Genomic DNA, 13135 nt, shown 5'->3' with positions numbered 1-13135 from the left:
TTATTTCGCCTTCTGACTACATTGATAAGGAACTCCTCTGTCAGAGAAAAGAATGCACCTGTCAGGTGATGAGGTCGCAGCCATCAGTGGGAGGATATCACCCAGTGAAAATGACTGCGTTATAAGATTTCTATATTTGCACATCCATTTACGCAAACCTCAATGATAGACAAAGAACCTGGCTACGAGGGAAAGTAATGCTGCCTTTTCAAGCAGGGATGATTCAGGCAAAATGAAGCTGTTCTTCCTTCCCTTTAGTGTGTCTATTCCTGTTATTCCCGGGTATTTTGTCCCGATGTGTTGTTCACATTTCTTAAGTGACCCCTGAGATGCCCCAGAGCTGTTTTGCTCATGGATACTTGTCTAATTGTTTATGTTTGTTGGTGGGATAAGGCTGGTGTCTCCTACTTCACCATCAAGGTTTTGTCAAATTTTCTTGGTATCAGTTATTGACAAATGAATCCCCAGATTCCTCACCCAGAGTCCTGTGGGGCAGGAGGGCTGCAGGGGCAGGATGCGGCAGCTTGCCAAGGACCATCACTACCACACAGCCCATATTTTCAACTCGAGAATACTTCAGGGTCTGTGATCCAATGTAATTTAAAGAAAATATATTCTGGAGCAAATAATGAGCAGAAAATGAAAACCATTGGGGACATTTGCTGAATTTGGACCAGAACAGCTGCAATTTGATGCGATGTCAGTAGAGGGACGCTGGTGACAGAAGGGAAATCACACTGGCTTCTTCTGGCTGCATGTCCACAAGGAACCTGATATCTGCAGAAATACCAAGTTACAGGCAATTTCTACCCAGCTTCCAGTTATTCTGCAGGAAATTTCACTGAGAGCACCAGGGTTTGATGAGTTTGGGGTTACCATGGGAAGCAGGGAGACATCCCCAGCATTTTCTTTTGCCTAGAGCCCAGTGCTCTGAGGGAGGGTGAGGCAGATTCCACTTTGATTCCTGTGTCCCCACCCCTTGCATTCGCACCTTGTGGACACCCATCCCCTCAGGTGTGTCCTGGTCCTCCTGATTGGCTTCCAACAAGCACAACATGGCAGAACTGATGGCATGTCATTTCCCAGATTAAGGCACAAAACAGACTGGCTTTGGTCTTCCAGGTCCTTATATCTGGCACCTCTCTACATGCTCTGATGGAAACCAGCTGCCGTCTGGGAGCTTCCCTATGACATACCCACGGTTCCGACACTGAGGAAGGTCCTGTGACAGCGGTGCACAGCACCTGCTTCCTCCCAGCACCCACGTGGGGGGCCCGGAAACCAGTCATCGCCAAGGCAGACCTGGAGGGGTTTCCACCCTAGTGGCCCTCCTAAAGGCAGTCCTGTTCAACACTCTGGGCTATTCAAGAAGAATAGGGAGATATGAGTCAATGTATAAAAATCAGTAGTTTTATAGCATGGCAACATACATTAATGAAAGGAAAAAATTAGAACTTGGGCAGTCCTTTAAATAAAAGGAAAAAAACCCTAAGAAAGGGAAGTAGTTTCTCTTAGAAACATACATCTTAAGTCAGAAGACAGAAAGTATCTGATTTTGTTATGGAAGACCTAATTCCCCCTTGTTTATATGATTAATACAATGGACTTGCAAATATCAAGCTCAGGAAGTCATCAATTAAACTGAAAAAAAGTCTGCATTATGTGAAGATCCTAGAAACTGGAAATCAGAAGGGTAGTGTACACATGAGTCTTCTCCTGAGAGGAGGTAGAGCCCAGAACCATCTAAACACATTCACTTTATCCTTTTCTTCTGTTAAGATCAGGTTGTCCTCAGCGGTTGGGAGAACAGGGACCAATTTCACTTTATGATGAGCTCTGTGCACTTATCGCCCAGGGCTAAGGAGGAGAAAACAATTAGCCAGTGTCTCCAGCCTTATCTGGGTGCCAGTCTCGGTCACACCTCATCTGTGTCTCATCATGTGCACTCCGGGATTCATGCCTGAATCTGTCTTTCTGTCAGTTCTGAGGACAGAGCCTCAGCCCCATCACTGACCACGGAGGAGAAGGCATTGGATACGGATCTTAAGTCATGACCCAACTGAAGTATAGCACAGAAGAGGGAGTGCCCTGTCAGGTGGTGAGTGTGGCAAGGGCTTCGGGAGCTGTTTCCTGATAAAGAAGACAAGCAGACAGAGGTTGAGGTGGCCCGATGTGAGGGCTCCAACATGCAAAGTTTCAGTTCAGAAGCCGATGAAGTTCCTGCACTTGTCTTTTCTGTTGCAGATTTCAGAACCTCATTAAGAATCCTGCTGTCCTCCACCACCACGTCTAACTCCCATGAGCATGGTCCAAGCCAGAGTAGGAAATGGATCTGTGCAAACTAGTTCTGAGCACTCACAAATGAGCATGATTAGGTTCATGATAGTCACTAGGAGAGTATCCCCACTATCACCAAACGTTATTAGGGCTTCCTGTATCAGACTTTGGTGATTTTGAACATTCAATCTCACAGCAGAGTCATTTCCTATGTGGGCTGCCTGATTCTGTTATCTTTTTTTAATCTTGTTGGATCTTTGGCCAGTGTAGTCCTGACTATCATGACCTGCGATTTGTTTGTAGATATTTGTCACCCCCTGCACCATGCGGCCATCATGAACCCCTGCCTCTGTAGCCTGCTGGTCCTGCTGTCTCTTTCGATCAGCCTTTTGGACTCCCAGCTGCACTGCCTGATGGTGTTACAACTTACCTTCTGCACAAAAGTGGACATTCCTCAATTCATCTGTGACCCTCCACAACTCCTCAAGCAGGTCTGTGATGATATCTCCACCAATAATATATTCATCTGTTTTATTGTTGCCATCTTTGGGTGTGTTCCAATCTCGGGGATCCTTTACTCTTACTACAAAATTGTTTCCTCCATTCTGAAAGTCCCATCAACAAGCGGGAAGTATAAAGCCTTCTCCATCTGTGGCTCTCACCTGTCAGTGGTTTGCTTGTTTTATGGCACAGACCTAGGTGTGTACCTGAGCTCAAGTGTCTCACATGCCCCAGGAAGGGTGCAGGGGCCTCAGTGTTGTACACTATGGTCGTCCCCATGCTGTACCCCTTCATCTACAGCTTGGGGAACAGAGATGTCAAGAGGGCTGTGCAGAAGCTGCTCAACAGAATAGACACATTTTAATACTTGGGCCACTTTTTTTTTAGTTTGTGGATAAGAAAAGATTGTAAAACCAAACATCTGGAATTGGCAAACATGACTGTCCACATAATTCTTGTAGTTCATTGTTTTCATTCCTTTGTTTAATCATGCCTGAAAATTGTTTACTTTGGCACATCTTTGATAGGATTAAGGTAGTGCTCTGGGATCCTATATATGTCAATATCACTGCCCAGTGCGATCGTATTACACCTGTGGAATCTTCTGCATTTGTCACCTAGGACCCAGGCACCCTGTAGAAATTCACAACTCTCCTTTTAAATATGTATACAATGTATCTCAACCATTTTCACTGTCTATAACTATTGTCCATAAAACTTTGGCTTCAATCAAATCTATTGATATAGGTTGTGTGTGAGAGAGTGTATATTGTTGGTCCTCAGTGTTGGCTTCCTATTGGGTGCATCTGATGAAGTTTAAAGCATCTTCCCGAGTCCCACCACCAAGAACTAACATTCAGTTGGACAGGAGGGTGGAAAAAGTGTGGTAAAACTGGGGGAGGTGCAGAAGATGGTGGTGTGAGTAGAGCAGTGGAAATCTCCTCCCAAAACCACATATATCTATGAAAATATAACAAAGACAACCCTTCCTAGAATAAAGACCAGAGGACTCCGGACAATATCTAGACCACATCCGCACCTGAGAGAACCCAGCGCCTCGCGAAGGGGGTAAGATACAAGACCCGGCCCGGTGGGAGCCGATCGCCCATCCCCCCAACTCCTGGCGGGAGAAGAATAGGCAGAGTGAGAGGGAGACGGAGCCCAGCACTGCTGAAAACCCAGACCCAGCCATCCGGTCCAGAGTGCAGGGCCCTGGATACTAGGAAAACAGGGCAGCAAGAACAGTGAGCGGGCACCGGAGGACATAAGAAAAGCGCGTGACCAATGTTTTTTTTTTTTTGGTGCTCGTTGTTCTGTTTTGGAGGGTGCTTTTTGGAAGTCTTAAAGGGGCAGGGCGGGACACTTAATCCAGAGGTAGGGAATCCGGGATCTCTGGGCACCCTAACACCTGGGCTGCAGGAAGCAGGGAGGCCCCTTACGGAGATAAATAGCCTCCCAGCCGCTCAAACTCCAACTCGACTCCACCATTTTGGAGTAGCTGCTCGAGCCAGTCCACGCCCACAACAACAGCGGAGATTAACTCCATGGCAGCTGGGCAGGAAGCAGGAACCCTGTCTGCGCGCAGCTGCGCAGCACAAGCCACTAGAGGCCGCTGTTCTCCCAGGAGAGGAGGGCCACAAACCAACAAGAAGGGAAGTTCTTCCAGCCGTCACTCGTCCCAGCTCTGCAAACTATTCCTATCACCATGAAAAGGCAAAGCTACCGGCAGACAAAGATCACAGAGACAACACCAGAGGAGACAGACCTAACCAGTCTTCCTGAAAAAGAATTCAAAATAAGAATCATAAACATGCTGACAGAGATGCAGAGAAATACGCAAGAGAAATGGGATGAAGTCCGGAGGGAGATCACAGATGCCAGAAAGGAGATCACAGAAATGAAACAAACTCTGGAAGGGTTTATAAGCAGAATGGATAGGATGCAAGAGGCCATTGATGGAATTGAAACCAGAGAACAGGAACGCATAGAAGCTGACATAGAGAGAGACAAAAGGATCTACAGGAATGAAACAATATTAAGAGAACTGTGTGACCAATCCAAAAGGAACAATATCAGTATTATAGGGGTCCCAGAAGAAGAAGAGAGAGGAAAAGAGATGGAAAGTATCTTAGAAGAAATAATTGCTGAAAACTTCCCCAAACTGGGGGAGGAAATAATCGTACAGACCACGGAAATACACAGAACCCCCAACAGAAAGGATCCAAGGAGGACAACACCAAGACACATAATAATTAAAATGGCAAAGATCAAGGACAAGGAAAGAGTTTTAAAGGCAGCTAGAGAGAAAAAGGTCACCCATAAAGGAAAACCCATCAGGCTAACATCAGACTTCACAACAGAAACCCTACAGGCCAGAAGAGAATGGCATGATATATTTAATACAATGAAATAGAAGGGCCTTGAACCAAGGATACTGTATCCAGCACGACTATCATTCAGATATGATGGTGGGATTAAACAATTCCCAGACAAACAAAAGCTGAGGGAATTTCCTTCCCACAAACCACCTCTACAGAACATCTTACAGGGACTGCTCTAGATGGGAGCACTCCTAGAAAGAGAAAAGCACAAAACACCCAACATGTGAAGAATCGAGGAGGAGGAATAAGAAGGGAGAGAAGAAAAGAATCTCCAGACAGTGTATATAACAGCTCAACAAGCGAGCTAAGTTAGGCAGTATGATACTAAAGAGGATAACCTTGAACCTTTGGTAACCACGAATTTAAAGCCTGCAATGGCAATAAGTGCATATCTTTCAATAGTCACCCTAAATGTTAATGGGTTGAATGCACCAATCAAAAGACACACAGTAAAAGAATTAATGAAAAAGCAAGACCCATCTATATGCTGCTTACAAGAAACTCACCTCAAACCCAAAGACATGCACAGACTAAAAGTCAAGGGATGGAAAAACATATTTCAAGCGAACAACAGCAAGAAGAAAGCAGGGTTTGCAGTACTAATATCAGACCAAATAGACTTCTAAACAAAGAAAGTAAAAAGAGATAAAGAAGGACACTACATAATGATAAAGGGCTCAGTCCAAGAAGAGGATATAACCATTCTAAATATTTATGCACCCAACATAGGAGCACCAGCATATGTGAAACAAATACTAACAGAACTAAGGGGGAAATAGACAGCAAAGCATTCATCCTAGGAGGCTTCAACACACCACTCACCCCAAAGGATAGATCCACCGGGAAGAAAATAAGTAAGGACTTGGAAGCACTGAACAACACAGTAGAGCAGGTGGACCTAATAGACATCTATAGAATTCCACATCCAAAAGCAACAGGATATACATTCTTCTCAAGTGCACATGGAACATTCTCCAGAATAGACAACATACTAGGCCACAAAAAAGCCTCAGAAAATTCCAAAAGATTGAAATCCTACCAACCAACTTTTCAGACCACAAAGGCATAAAACTAGAAATAAACTGTACAAAGAAAGCAAAGAGGCTCACAAACACATGGAGGCTTAACAACATTCTAATAAATAATCAATGGATCAATGACCAAATCAAAATGGAGATCCAACAATATATGGAAACAAATGACAACAACAACACTAAGCCCCAACTTCTGTGGGACACAGCAAAAGCAGACTTAAGAGAAAGTATAAAGCAATCCAAGCACATTTACAAAAGGAGGAGCAATCCCAAATGAATGGTCTAATGTCACAATTATTGAAATTGGAAAAAGAAGAACAAATGAGGCCTAAGTTCAGCAGAAGGAGGGACATAATAAAGATCAGAGAAGAAATAAATAAAATTGAGAAGAATAAAACAATAGCAAAAATCAATGAAACCAAGAGCTGGTTCTTCGAGAAAATAAACAAAATAGATAAGCCTCTAGCCAGACTTATAAAGAAGAAAAGAGAGTCAACACAAATCAACAGTATCAGAAACGAGACAGGAAAAATCACGACGGACCCCAACAGAAATACAAAGAATTATTAGAGAACACTATGAAAACCTATATGCTAACAAACTGTGAAACCTAGGAGAAATGGACAATTTCCTAGAAAAATACAACCTTCCACGATTGACCCAGAAAGAAACAGAAAATCTAAACAGACCTATTACCAGAAACGAAATTGAAGCAGTAATCAAAAAACTACCAAAGAACAAAACACCCTGCCCAGATGGATTTACATCAGAATTTTATCAGACATACATGGAAGACATAACACCCATTCTCCTTAAAGTTTTCAAAAAATAGAGGAGGAGGGGATACTCATAACTCATTCTATGAAACTAACATCACCCTAATACCAAAACCAGGCAAAGACCCCACCAAAAAAGAAAACTACAGACCAATATTCTGGATGAAAGTAGATGCAAAAATATTCAACAAAATATTAACAAATCGAATTCAAAAATAAATCAAAAGGATCGTACACCACGACCAAGAGGGATTCATCCCAGGGATGCAAGAATGGCACAACATTCGAAAGTCCATCAACATCATCCACCACATCAACAAAAAGAAAGACAAAAACCACATGATCATCTACATAGATGCTGAAAAAGCATTTGACAAAGTTCAACATTCATTCATGATAAAAACTCTCAGCAAAATGGGAATAGAGTGCAAGTACCTCAACATAATAAAGACCATCTATGAAAAACCAACAGCCAACATTATATTGAACAGCGAGAAGCTGAAAGCGTTTCCTCTGAGATCGGGAACTAGACAGGGATGCCTACTCTCTCCACTGTTATTTAACATAGTACTGGAGGTCCTAGCCACGGGAATCAGACAAAACAAAGAAATACAATTAAACCAGATTGGAAAAGAAGAAGTTAAACTGTCACTACTTGCAGATGACATGATACTGTACATAAAATCCCTAAAGACTTCACCCCCAAACTACAAGAACTGATATCGGAATACAGCAAAGTTGCAAGATACAAAATCAACACACAGAAATCTGTGGCTTTTCTCTTTACTAACAATGAACCAACAGAAACAGAAATCAGGAAAACAACTCCATTCTCAATTGTATATATAAAAAAAATACCTAGGAATAAACCTAACCAAAGAAGTGAAAGACTTATACTCTGAAAACTACAAGTCACTCTTAAGAGAAATTAAAGGGGACACTAACAGATGGAAACTCATCCCATGCTCGTGGCTAGGAAGAATTAATATCATCAAAATGGCCATCCTTCCCAAAGCAATATACGGATTTGATGCAATCCCTATGAAACTACCAGCAACATTCTTTAATGAACTGGAACAAATAATTCAAAAATTCATATGGAAACACCAAAGACGCCGAATAGCCAAAGCAATCCTGAGAAAGAAGAATAAAGTAGGGGGGATCTCACTCCCCAAATTCAAGCTCTGCTACAAAGCCATAGTAATCAAGACAATTTGGTACTAGCACAAGAAGAGAGCCACAGACCAGTGGAACAGATTAGAGACTCCAGACATTAACCCAAACATGTATGCTCAATTAATATTTGATAAAGGAGCCATGGACATACAATGGCGAAATGACAGTTTCTTCAATAGATGGTGCTAGCAAAACTGGACAGCTACACGTAGGAGAATGAAACTGGACCATTGTCTAACCACATATACAAAAGTAAACTCAAAATGGATCAAAGACCTGAATGTAAGTCATGAAACCATTAAACTCTTGGAAGAAAACATAGGCAAAAACCTCTTAGACATAAACATGAGTGACCACTTCTTGAACATATCTCCCCGGGCAAGGAAAACAACAGCAAACATGAAAAAGTGGGACTATATTAAGCTGAAAAGCTTCTGTACAGCAAAGGACACCATCAATAGAACAAAAAGGAACCCTACAGTATGGGAGAATATATTTGAAAATGACACATCCGATAAAGGCTTGACGTCCATAATATATAAAGAGCTCACATGCCTCAACGAACAAAAGTCAAATAATCCAATTAAAAAATGGGCAGAGGAAATGAACAGACAGTTCTCCAAAAAAGAAATAAAGATGGCCAACAGACACATGAAAAGATGCTGCACATCGCTAATTATCAAAGAAATGCAAATTAAAACCACAATGAGGAATCACCTCGCACCAGTAAGGATGGCTGCCATCCAAAAGACAAACAACAACAAATGTTGGCGACTCTGTGGAGAAAGGGGAACCCTCCTACACTGCTGGTGGGAATGTAAGTTACTTCAACCATTGTGGAAAGCAGTATGGAGGTACATCAAAATGCTCAAAACAGACTTACCATTTGACCCAGGAATTGCACTCCTAGGAATTTACCCTAAGAATGCAGCAATAAAGTATGAGAAAGATCAGTGCTCCCCTATGTTTATCGCAGCACTATTTACAATAGCCAAGAATTGGAAGCAACGTAAATGTCCATCGATAGATGAATGGATAAAGAAGATGTGGTACATATACACAATGGAATACTACTCAGCCATAAGAAAAGGGCAAATCCAACCATTTGCAGCAACATGGATGGAGCTGGAGGGTATTATGCTCAGTGAAACAAGCCAAGCGGAGAAAGAGAAATACCAAATGATTTCACTCATCTGTGGAATATAAGAACAAAGGAAAAACTGAAGGAACAAAACAGCAGCAGAATCACAGAACTCAAGAATGGACTAACAGGTACCAAAGGGAAAGGGACTGGGGAGGATGGGTGGGTAGGGAGGGATAAGGGGGGGAGAAGTGGGGAGTATTAAGATTAGCATCCATATGGGGGTGGGAGAAAAGGGAGGGCTGTACAACACAGAGAAGGCAAGTAGGGATTATACAACATTTTGCTATGCTTCTGGACAGTGACTGTAAAGGGGTTTATAGGGTAGACCTGGTATAGGGTAGAGCCTAGTAACATAATATTCGCATTCTAAGTGTAGATTAGTGATACAAAAAACAAAACAAAACAAAACAAATAAAGGGCAGTTCCTGTGTGGTAACCTCCAATGACTTCTACACAAGGGTATAAAGGGCATATAAAAGTGTAGGCAAAGGGTCTGTTTGTGTTTATACAGAGGTTCAAAGCCTAATTGGGCTACTCCGAAAATGAACTAAGATATGATATGAAAAAGAACTTCCAACATCAGCACTCTCTGGAAGACTCATGCCAGAGGATGATCATCAAAAACCCCAACAAAGATCCACGCACTGCTACAGCTGTAGATGCACTCATCCCACCAGCTCCTGGACTTGCCATGAGAATGATGAAGGAGATATCTAAGCTGGCCTGTGCATACAGTAAAACAACAAATTTGACTGGATCTATACTGTTGGAAGTTAACCAAGAATTAGGAGAAGTGCAAATTGTAGCGCTCCAAAAATCTTACAACTACAGTCTATTTACTGTTAAAAGAACATAAGGGATGTGAACATTTCCCAGGATTGGGTTGTTTTAATTTGTCTGATTTCTCTCAGGCTATTCAAGTTCAGTTGGACAATATCCACCATATCATAGATAAGTTTTCACAAATGCCTATGGTGCCTAACTGGTTTTCTTGGTTTCAATGGAGATGGCTGGTAATTACAGGTATGCTTTGGTTATGTAACTATACTCCTATTATGTTAACGTGTGTGCACAATTTAAGTAGTATCTTAAAACCTGTACATGCTGAAGTTACTCTACAAGAAGATATGTCAAAGAAATAATCAATCTTCCCATGTTTTCTTCCGCCAGCTACTTCTATAGCTTTTCTTCTTCCTTCCCAATTACAACCGTTAAATAGAATTTGTGCCTCATATCAAATTTACTGAATATCATAATTCTTCTAAGTGGTAAAGATACCTCAAGACAAATGCTGGGCATAGAAGCTACAGGGCATAAATATGCAAAGAAATAAAAAGCTAACCTTTTCAAACAATAAGGCTTCCCTCTCACTTACCAACTTTACATTTCCCTGTATGGCCCCGGAAGATGACTGGTTAACCAGAGACGGGTAAGATTCCTCAAGGGAGAAACAACCTAAGACATGCACAGTCGCAGGGGGCTCACCTGGTGAGAAATTGGGGATCAACAGAGGTGTGGCTTAGAACCTCACGCCCCCTGTTCTGAGAGAAAGCTTCTGCATTCGTCGATGTTTTATTGCCCTTGTCTAGCTTGGATTAACACATAGTCTACAGGCACACACCTGATCATCTACATTTGCTCCATACAACACTAAACTGTTTTCTACCTTTATCTTGTATCTATCTACCACTTCAGCATTTTATTAAAATTAATAATAATAAAGAGAGAAATGTGGTGTCGACATATAAATCAAGTATAAAAATCAAATGAATATTCATATTTGAACTGACTGTTTATAGTTCATAATGCATGAGCAATACCCAAAGTTTCTGTGATGACTGCCCTTGTACTGTTCACCATGTAACTTATTCACTATGTAAGAATTTATTCTCCATGTGAGAACTTGTTTGTTATGCCTCAGAAGATTGGAGACTGACTAAAATTAGGCTTTGGGTGGATTAATGATTGTGCATTGATCATTGACTCCCCTATACAGAATTTTATTGTTGTTAACAACCATTTGATCAATAAATATGAGAGATGCCCTCACTCACCCAAAAATAAAATACACACTTCCAATGGTAAAATAAATAAGTAACTGGGATATAATGTATAGCATAAGGAATATAGTCAAGATATTGTAACAACTTGGTATGGTGATAGCTGGTACCTAGAATTGTCATGTATATAAATGTTGAATCACTATGTTGTACACCTGAAAGTAATGTAATGTAATACTGTGTGTCAACTACCCTTCAATAAAAATAATTATCTTCAAAAACAAAAAAGTGTGGTAAAACTTTGCAGCATCCCAGGTCGGGTTAAAGGTATAGTCAAAACATGGGGCTCTTGGATTTTGTCAGACTTTTCATTCAAAGATGACATGTGTTTGGGTTCCTTGCTGTTCACAGACCAATCCCGAATGTCTTAACGTGGTCAGAGCGCATAAAGGAGAAGATGCAAAAGTGTTTACCTTTTCACAGCCAGTCCCCAGTGTGATTTTTCTCAACATTCTTGGTTACATTTTTTTCATATCTTCTCCCTCCAAACTCTACAGCTGGTCATATGTATATACTGGCTATGAAACTATTGTTTGTTTGCTTCAAACTTACCTTTTTACATATTCACTAATGCTTTATGTTTAAAGTTGTGATGCTTTGGTGGCGCTTCCAGTCTTCAGACTATTGCTCTGATTTTCCATCTGCCCTCTTTTCAGGCTCTTCCAATAATGGTCAAGAAAGGACACCACGCCCTAATGCCCACCCACTTCCCTGTACCCCTTAGCCTAGGGGGCGGTTACTACATTCTTCAGTGATGACTCTGTTTTACCATATTTTTTCTCATATGCCTTTCATCTTCCAATAACTATTTAGCCATACCTATATTCAATTACCTTCATTAAAATCACCAGTGTAGTTTTTCATTCCTTGATAGAACCCTGACTAATAAAACAGAATACAGAAAATAAAGCTGCATTGTGAGATGCAACTGGAAGTTTGCAAAGTGAGCTCAGGATAAAAAAGGGATCATAGGGGTGGGGCCAAGATGGTGGCATGAGTAGAGCAGCATAAATATCCTCCCAAAACCACATATATATTTGAAAATACAACAAGGACAACTCTTCCTAAAAGAGAGACCAGAAGACACAGGACAACAGCCAGACCACATCGACACCTGCGAGAACCCAGTGCCTCATGAAGGGAGTAAGATACAATCCACGGACTATTGGGACCCAAGCGCCCCACACCCCAGCTCCCAGCAGTAGGAGAGGAGTCTGAACGTGGAGGGAGAGGGAGCCCAGGACTGCTAAACACCCAGCCCTAGCCTTCCGCACCAGAGCGCAGACACAGTGGGTGGGTTGGGTCGTGGTTGCTAGAGAAACAGGACAGTAAGACCTGTGAGTGGATCCATGCAGCCGGGACCCCTGGGACAAAGAAAAGCGAGTGCTTTCTGGAAGTCTTAAAGGGACAGGGACCCCACAACTGGACGGAGGCATCCTGGGACAATTAGCCCAGCAGCAGGAAACTCCGGGCACCGTAAACCCCTGGATAGCATTGAAGCTAAGAAGCCCCTTACAGAGATAAACAACCTCCCAGCCGTTTCTCCTCCAACACGGCTTCATCATATAGGAGCAGCCACCCAAGGCAGGCCACGCCCACATCAGAGAGGAGATAAACTCCATAGCGGCCGGGCAAGAATCAGAAGCCCCATCTGCGTGCAGCTGCCGAGCAACGCCACTAGAGGTCGTTCTTCTCACAGAAGAGTAAGGCCACAAACCAACAGGAAGGGACGATCACCCAGCTGTCACTTGTGCCAGCTCCGCAGACTATCCCTATCGCCATGAAA

General features: G+C 42.2%; 1 pseudogene; it reads left to right on the top strand.

The window, feature by feature from the left end:
* The first annotated feature begins 2558 nt into the window (after positions 1-2558).
* On the top strand, positions 2559-3142 carry LOC118921123 (olfactory receptor 18-like; annotated as a pseudogene).
* The last annotated feature ends 9993 nt before the right edge of the window (positions 3143-13135 follow it).

Source organism: Manis pentadactyla, chromosome 12 (genome assembly GCF_030020395.1).
Source record: "Manis pentadactyla isolate mManPen7 chromosome 12, mManPen7.hap1, whole genome shotgun sequence".
NCBI lineage: Eukaryota > Metazoa > Chordata > Mammalia > Pholidota > Manidae > Manis > Manis pentadactyla.
This window is presented reverse-complemented; position numbering and strand designations above follow the sequence as displayed.